Source organism: Trachymyrmex septentrionalis, unplaced genomic scaffold (genome assembly GCF_001594115.1).
Source record: "Trachymyrmex septentrionalis isolate Tsep2-gDNA-1 unplaced genomic scaffold, Tsep1.0 scaffold53, whole genome shotgun sequence".
Classification (NCBI taxonomy): Eukaryota; Metazoa; Arthropoda; class Insecta; order Hymenoptera; family Formicidae; genus Trachymyrmex; species Trachymyrmex septentrionalis.
The window spans coordinates 3,192,872-3,201,488 of record NW_017305705.1 but is presented as its reverse complement, the minus strand read 5'-3'; the positions used below and the strand labels follow the sequence as shown (position 1 = coordinate 3,201,488).

The following is an 8,617-nucleotide window of genomic DNA, read 5'->3' as shown; positions in this document are numbered from 1 at the left end:
ATCTTTTCGTAATGTACTGAAAATATAACACGCGTTCCTTTCAATGCATAATCTTATAGGTATAATAAATCTGTTATTACTCTAGTAGAAGGTCTAAAGCTTTTAAGGTCAAAGTAATCTACAATCTATATGCTAAAAAGTAAAATATGAAGTTGCTAAGTATGTCTCGTTGGCATAACGTGTTAAATCCGTTGATTTGACTGCCATGGACTCGACAAAGAACGAAATTATATTCTACTTTGATATAAAAACGACAATTTGTGCAATCGCACAATTGCGCAAAACGATTGTTCCGTTTGCAGTTCCGGCTAATTTCTTCAATTTCTTATAATATTACACGTAGATTTCTTAATTCGGCCTAAACATTTTTCATGAAATATAATTCATTCAACGTCATGGTCAATTGTCACCATCCAACATCATAAACACCTACTTCAATGCATAAAACCTTTCAAAACCTTCAAATCGTCCTTGTTTTATTTAGTATAGTTGATATCAATTTCTTGTGAAAATTGTTACGTCATTCTTTCTTAAAGTATTCATATTTTTAATCAATAATTAATTTAATGGTATTTTAAATAATAAATAATATTTAATAAACATTTTATATAATTTTAATCTTCTTGATTTTCTTGAAAATTATCATTACATGACTATTTACTATTTAGTATTAATAATGATTTGCTGTCTTTTGATAGATCAAGAGATTTTCTCATTACAGCAACCCAGATAGATTTGAACAAAGAGTTCAAACAGAATTCAAAATAATTCAATTATTATGTCATCAATTTAGAATTTATTTTTCAGACACAAAAAGAATTCTTTTTCTGTACAATTCTGAAAAAAATTCTTTTTGCATCTAAAAATATACTTAAAATTGATGATATACAACTAAATTCTTTTTTGTGTCATCTAAAAATAATTCGGGCAATTTTCGAGATACTCTTCCTTTTAAATCATTTATCCTTGAAGGCAAAAATACTAAATAAACATGCAAATTCATTTCAATTACTGGAATGTTATCGTCACAACTTCATCAAACTTATCAAGCAGAAATGACGGAATGTTATTTGCTTGCGCGGGAATTTCCTTTACATCGTGTTATGCGAGATAAATGTATAAGGATATGAGATTATTTGTTGCTAGTCATTCATTATTGGTCTTGTAAATTAGCACAAAAATAAATATTAATATTTCACGTTCTCGAATAATTCCATATGTTCTCGGATTCTATAAAGTTTTAATTGTATATGATTGTGCTAGAATTTGATTTTTAAGGCTTTAAAAATTTGAATCTTGCACAATCTCACAATATGTAAATTGTTCCTCAAATCATGAATATGTTAATCATATGTAGATATATGCTACTTTGTCTTAAGTGTCATATTTAAAACTTAATACAATCCAAACTAAAATTTACATTTTATGAAAGAGTACATATAACAATAATACAGAAATATATATTATAATACACTGGGCAACAAAATTAACGCAACACCTGTTCACTCTGCAAAAATAGGCAAATTTCAGATATAATAACTTCGTCAAAAATTGTCGTATCGGGATGTTTAAAAAAGCATTTTACAGGATGGAACGTCTACTTTTCAGATCGCTACTTAAAAAATGATTTCATGGAGATTTCATAAAGTTACACAAACATAAATAAAGATATAAAATTTCAAAATTTTTTACGAAATTTGCGGAGTTCCACGGAGTGGATTAAAATAAAAATTGTATACAAATGCGATTTACATCATTCGAAAGAGCAAATCTTTACTTTTAATTTGCCTTTTTACAAAGTTCCGTATGATTTTTTTTCATCGAATTATTCAACGTTGAAGAAAAAGGACCATTTTTGCTTCAAGGTTGAATAACTCGATGAAAAAAAATCGTACGGAGCTTTGTAAAAAAGTAAATTAAAGATAAAGACTCGCTCTTTCGAATGATACAAATCGCATTTGTATAAAATTTTTATTCCACTTCGTGGAGCTTCGCAAATTTCATAAAAAATTTTGAAGTCTGATATATCTTCATTTATATTTGTGTAACTTCATAAAATCTCCATGAGACCGTTTTTTTAAGTAGCGATCCAAAAAGTAGAGGTTTCTATCTGTAAAATGTTTTTTTAAACATCCCGATATGACAATTTTTGACGAAGTTATTATATCTTGAAATTTGCCTATTTTTGCAGGGTAAACAGGTGTTGCGTTAATTTTGTTGCCCAGTGTATAAGAATTAAAAATATAAAAATTAGAGAGTTGTATGCTGGCTTAGGACATTAGATAAATAAAAATTATTTGACCTTGACCGTGTGAGTGATTTCATATCTCGAATACTTCTCTTTTTCTGCGGCCTTCAGTCTTTTCTCAATGGATTCCATCCGAACCTCCATGACTTTATCGAACGCGTACAATGACCCTGACGAAATTACTGACCTTGAATTACTGTACAATCAATAGTAGAGATATCGTGTTTTATAGAAAGCCTATCAATACGAGAAAGCATAATCTTGTGAAAGGAATTAGAAAGCTGAAATACGATTAAATATATAATTTTTGTTTAATATCAAAAATTACTAATTACCAGACCGCGTTTCGCTAAAGAATAAAGGAATGTACATATAGAAAATCGCCATACATTTGACGGCAACCTTTTAATGTTTTAATGTTTCAATATTTTAGGGTCAATGTTGATTAATAGTCAATTTATATTGATGATATAACTGCAAAATTAATTTAACTAGTAGATGACCGTAGGATGTTTTGTTGAATGTAATTACAATAAAACTCGATCAGCTTCTTTTACTGGAAATGTTTTGTAGTAATCGTGTTATCAAAGTCGTTATATAAGAAAAAAATACTGGTAAAGCACGCCTTTTTACAAGTGTTTCATTTGTAGAAAACAGTATAGAAAGTATTTGACATATCCGATATCAATCTAAAGAACTTGCTTATTGCTCTTTTAATTTCAGTAAAAATTTTTAAATTAAATTCAAAAAATATATTCAGTATACAATATATTTATATAGCATATATAACACAATTGTTACCGATATTAAAGTCTGATTAAACTTTGAAATTTTAATTAAAAAATGTTTAAAAGAATAAAAAAGTTCCAAGAATTTTAATAAAATACAACATAGAATATAAAATAATATACAAACTAAATAATATTCACTTTCAATTGCGTTTGATCCCATATCTCATAATAACGTAATTCTGACGCATAAACAAACCAGTTACTATCCAATTAAAAATTTGTATCCTTGATCTTATTTCTTTCTGAATGACTGTTACAAATAATTCTGTTATTAACATACATTCTTGCTAATACATTCATTATTGTTTTCATTTTATATAATCTTACATATATCTTACATACGCAATGGCTTAATTCATCCTGCGACCTTCTTGCAGTTATGCTGAGACTTTCATTACGAAGATTGATGTAATTTAGCTGATGTAAGTGTGTTAATAACTTCCGCCTTCATACAGGAAAATAGCACGATTCTCTATAATAATAGAACCATGACCTACCACAATCTAAGTTTGAACTTGATATTCACATTTTTCATTCACTTTCTCGTGCTAGGTATAAATATGCTGAGATATATCTAAACAGATGCTAATGCATTCTTCTCTTGTGAAGTAATAAGAAAATAATCTTAATAGCATAAACTCTCGCCGTCGATTATGTCTTATCAATAAAATAAAAAATACCATATACTACTTTGTCACGAGTATCTAATTGTAAATATTAAGTGTCTGGTTTATCGGCTTGCTTGTTTAGAATTTACTTTACAAAACTTTCAATTTTTATTTGCTTATAATGTATTCTTATTTTTAAATCAGCTTCAACAAATCAAAACAAAATATACCATCTCGGAAGTATCTGATATGTCAAAACGGAAACAGATAATATGAATTGAACAGAGTATGATGTTAAGTGCTACGTATGTGTGTGACCTATAAAAAGAAATGGAGAAGAACGATACCACGCGTTTCTTCACGCGATACAATGCGGGCAAACACGCGATGCGATGCATTGCCTGTCTGCAATCACTAGTCTGAATATCATACCTATAACTCTATTTAATGACATGGCCCCGGCGCATTGCACAGGACGAGAGTATTAGAAAGTTGATAGCTGCAACGACCGCATGGATCTATGAATGTGGCATAGTAATGTCAATGCGCCCCGTTATGATGTATGACGATAATAGATAAATGATTTGCAAGGTGCTCACGACAGTGCATTGAACAATTTATCATGGTTCTTCAATCAAAGACTTATTCACCTTTCGTCTTTGAACAGTGCAGTGCGCTCGAAAAATCATGCAATACCCACTTTACTTCAATGTTTCGGCGATAAATGTTATACCTCTCTTTGATCACTTGATATAATGGTCAAATAAATATGCTATGTGAAAATTTCGCAGACGATATTATCGATTTAATCTATTAAAAAACCTATTAATGGTACGCAACCGGTTCTTCTTTTTCTATTTCTCTTTTTTATTTGTTTTATCCTCAATCGATCTTACTATCGCTTGAGCGAAATGATGATATGAATGTATAATTTGTATAATAAGTATTCGAGAGAATAGGATCTGAGAATTTAATTCAAACTCGTTTAATTCAAGTTTAATAGATATCACGCCCATTAACTCCGATCCATTAGAATTTTAAATAAAAAGTAATCTTTTCTAGAGGAAATTGCTCTTATAAGAAAAAAATTAATAAAAGATTTTGGGTAAAGTAATAAATTTTGAATTACGTAAGAGAGTGCATATCTCGTGTGATGCAAAACGTAAGTGAAAATCATGCTGCGCCTGCCGTTCATATCGTACATACGGCAAAAATAAGACAAGTAGAAACTTGTATTCTCTTACCGAACCTAACGGTATCGCAGAATGAAGGATGCAGATACAGGATAAGAACGCCCGGAAGAGGCATTAAAAAGGGAACAACGTAGGAAAAGGATAGAAGTAATTTTCTTCTTTCACTTCAAGCTATTTAAAAAGTATTTTTACTTTAAAATTGTATTTCTAAGATTCAAAAAATATTTAAAATAGATTTATGATCGATACATCCAAAAATAAGAAATTAAATTGGTGTACAAAAATATACGAAAATCTTAATTATTATCAAAAAACATTTTCTATTTATTAGCTTCAAAAATTTCAATAACAGAATATTACTTGAAAATTTAATACTGAATGATACTGTATTTTACTGATACTTACTTGATATTTCCTTTACTTTTCTATATTTAAAATAAACGAAATCAAGAACTCTTATCAATGGGTATTTTTATATAATATGTAATATAATATAATATAATATAACGTATTGTAATATGATGTGAAGTATTGTGTATGTTACTTTATATGTATGTATATATGTACACACGTATGTGATGCATAAATAATTCTATTATTGTATAACTACTATTACATGCAATTACTCTTTTAAGACATTTCCTGATCACAATCAAATTAGAAAATTCAGTTTCCTTGATTTCTTAAAATAACAAGCTTTTACGAAGACATGTTAAGAATAAACTAATGGGCGATAGTGAAGCTAATCGAAGTGATGCGTATATAACTGTGCTGTGCAACTTGTCCTCTATCACTCGTGTTCCACTGACCCACTGCACTTTGACCTCCATTATGTTGCACATAGCATTTAACATAGTGCACGTATTTATACAAGATATTTTATAGCTGTCGGCTTTTTTAATGAATTATTTAACAATAATTTTCTCTGTTTTTTTTTCTTTCATAGAAAAAAGAATTAACAGAAGTTTTATCTAAGAATTAACTTGATACAAAATAACAAAAATTTAATCTACATTTTTATTTTTATTAACAAGATAGTCAATTAATTACTTGGCCATTACAACTTTTATAATTAATCAATAAGTTAGTTTTTAATCAATTTTAATCTTTTAATCGATTTATGTGTCATTAATTCTGTCATATGATTAAATTTTTAACTTGCACTAAAAATACCTGTGTTAACATTATCCAGCAACGTGATCAGTGTTATCATTTTATGATGTTTCAAGCGTGAAAATATCTGAAGTAATTTTTAAGATTAAACATTTTTCTTATTTATATAAGAGATATTCACAAAACCTATACGGAATAATAAAGATCAAATATTCTAATATCCAATATTTAACTAATCTAATAACGGTGTTTTATTAGATAACTCATAACTCTCATGTAATTACTACAGTATTAAATCTCATATTAAATTAATTATCCTCGTCGAAATACTGAGATTTATTTAGCGGTATTATCAACATAATTCTATCGCAAACTATGATGTTGAAATTGCAAATTTCAATTATTACAATTACATTTTCAGTATAATTAATTTTTTCATCTGCGGTTATTTAATAACTTTTGTCGTTAGAATTTGCAGAAAAATGTAAAATGTATTCAGGATAAGAATATATTATCTATTTTCATGTTTTACGAAAACAAAAGTGATAATAAAAAGAGAAGATAATATAATAATAAATTAAAATATATTTATCATATTCAAAGATATAGTTAATTAATATTCCAGAAAAAATGTTGCCACACAGATTTTGCGTATCCATTTTTATCAAAAGACTATCAGAGGAGAAGGTATCTAATTAAATTTTTACGAAAAAAGTAAATATAAATAAACATTAAAGTTGTGTGTAGCTTACAGTATAGCAATCGTAAGGTCGAAATAAGATTTATACGAGATGATTCAGACATTTTGCTAACTAACAACCTTTTAGAAAATTTAAGACGGATTTATTTTTTAAAAACACGCAAACTTGCAAAGTGTTTCTCTTATTATGTTACGCATTTTGTAATTAGAGGTATATTATCTTCTAACATCAGTTAGAAATATATTAGCAAATTGCTCTTTCAAGCTAAAAACAAACTTTAAAATAAACATTTAATATAAGATTCATTGCAGTAGAAATATTATACATTAGAAACAGATTAATTAATATATAAAAGGACGCGATAATTGCAAAAAGTCTACTGAAATTTTACTTACTCTTTCTCTCTTTCTCTGGTTTAGTTTGTTAAGATAACAAAAATATTTCGACTATCATGTAACAAGAATTGGCTGGTCGACCTTGTATACAACGCTAATTACGCACGCTCTTTAAATGTGGTGAGAGTTGCGGTATGATACGGGGCGGCTCTCACTTTGATACCTGTTATTCATGAACGATAATCGTTGTAAGGTGATCGCATGTTCTTTAGCAGAAATGCACTAAGAAGGAAAACACATTGTTTTGACACTAAAACGCGCAAATTAATTAACATTAGTAAAATTAAGTATTAAAATTGAGAATTAAAATCCTTTATTTACGTAATTTTTAATGAAATATATAATTAACAATACTATGTGTTTATGTGTATTATATTATAATAAATATATAAAAAAAAGCCCTCTGTTATGAGATAGGCGCCTATTATGAGATAGCAGCGTTTCTGTTGAACTAATAAACGCTATCTATTGGTTTCATCATAAATTTATTGCTCTTGAATAGAAAATTATTTAGTCGAAAATTCATTATTAGATCATGTCTGTAATCGTTGTAAAAAACATTTTAGAATTTGGATGTCTTCAAGTTTCATTGATATAAGCCTTTAAACCTTGTTTATTATTTAATAAAAAAAAAGTAAATATTTGGCAATAAATTCTTCATATAGTGATAGAGTAAGATTGTATTAATAGAAAGATATGGGATATGTTGAATTGCTTAATTACAGAAGTTAGATGTGATGATCGTAAAATCGTAAAGCGTGGAAATCGTAATAGACATTCAGGGTATTTCTAATATAAAATAACCTATGTTATACCGAAAATGATTGCTAAAGTATAAATATTATGTAATAAAAAGGACAAAAACAGAATGAACATCGAATGCCTGTTTCTGCGATGCTTGGTTCCAAGTACAAGAAGACAAGTCCTGAGTACAATTCAACGCATGCTCATTTTGCGCACACACTGGCAAACTGATATCTGTTTATATTTGAGAAACATTACATAAAGTTTATCAATTGCAATATTGATGTACTTTGCATTTTATTATCGATTTCTCGGGGCATCTTAATATTTTGACTTTGTAATTTGCTCACCTTTATATTTTTTTAATTTAAAAAAAGTAGAATTTAAATTAAATTTTACATAACATTTTTATCTTAAAGCTTATTACATTATCTTCAAAATAACTTATTATTTTTTTTAATGCTGCTCATGGACTCCCAGCATTTACCCAAAATGAAGTCGGTATCTCATAATAGAGGTCTATATATATATATATATAAACTAGACTCTGAGTTAACTAATGTGTGTATGTCATTATTATTGTTAAAATATTCAATATAAAAAGAAATAATATAAATCAACATTCTTTTTTAACTTTCTATTAAAAATGTTATCATTACTCTCTAAATCTAAATCAGTGGGTAATCATTAATATCAGTGCCAAGTATGCCACTGGGTAATTAGTGACTATCCACTAAAAAATATATAGCTAAATTTAAATATAATATTTAAATAGATTATTTTTATATTATAAGAATGTATATTTTTATTTTATATATATTTTG

The 8,617-nt window shown here is 27.7% G+C and overlaps 1 protein-coding gene across 1 annotated transcript in view; it reads right to left on the bottom strand.

Annotated features, from left to right (window-relative positions):
* The window catches only part of LOC108751898 (scavenger receptor class B member 1), a 40,913-nt gene that overhangs the window by 31,242 nt on the left and 1,054 nt on the right, over positions 1-8,617 (bottom strand). The gene's annotated exons all lie outside the window — the stretch shown is intronic.